Source organism: Frankliniella occidentalis, unplaced genomic scaffold (genome assembly GCF_000697945.3).
Source record: "Frankliniella occidentalis isolate FOCC.00 unplaced genomic scaffold, Focc_3.1 Scaffold545, whole genome shotgun sequence".
NCBI classification, from domain to species: Eukaryota; Metazoa; Arthropoda; class Insecta; order Thysanoptera; family Thripidae; genus Frankliniella; species Frankliniella occidentalis.
Window position 1 is genome coordinate 39,522 of NW_026267661.1, and position 942 is coordinate 40,463.

Sequence of the window (942 nt, forward strand, 5' to 3'; positions counted from 1 at the left end):
CGTGTATGTGTGTATCGCATTATCGTGCCGACGTCCTGGAAATAATCTCCTCACTCGACACACATGAGCCCTCAAACGCGGAGCTGCTGCAGCTGCTGTAATAAAATAATAATAATAAAAGTACTACAGAGCCAAAAGTTGACCGTGGTAAGTATTCCAGAGCCTCGATCGTGACGGTACACAGAATGATCCAGGAGTACTAGGGACCATCCAGAGAGTACGTCCGATTTTTCCAAGATTCGTTCAGCGAATAAGGGAAATGAGCGCCTGCGACGCTCAAGGTAGGCCAGCCCGCAGAACACACATGCACTACATACGAGAAGTTGCCTACCCACCAGGCGCTCCGAGTGCCAGCACAGGATGAACTTGGCAGTTTTGCAACAGCGAATCACAGACGTACTTTGTGGATGATCCCTTATTGAGAGTTTTACTCGTAACCTCTTGTCGAACATTTCGCTGCGAAGTGAAAATAACGTTTCGAGGCGTTGCGAGACGGGAAGCGTTCCGTTTGCACAGCAGCAGCGGAAGCGAAAGCGCGCGGCTCGTCCGGCTCTGTGTCGAACAGCAGGCGGTACAAGAAGAAGCCCCTGCGGCCACCGCCGCGCCGCCCGCTGCTGCTGCTGCTGTGAAGGTTTAATTGGAGCGATTTGCCTCCGACTAAAAGGTGCGTAAGGATCGGGGGGCCGGGGCGGCCGGAGAAAGCAGCAGCAGCAGCAGCAAAGGGACCAAACGGGGCGGGCGGCAAACTAAGATTTATGGAGCAATATACAAAACGCTGCTGTTAGCGATCCGAGGGGAAGATAAACTCAACTCGCCCCAATTATTCACAGTTCACCCCCCCCCCTCTCCCCCTTCCTTACTCGCTCTGGAAAAGGGCAGCCGCGGAAGGGCTTATGCTGCCCCACGCCTTGAGGGGGAAAAAGGAGAGAGAGAGGGGGGGGG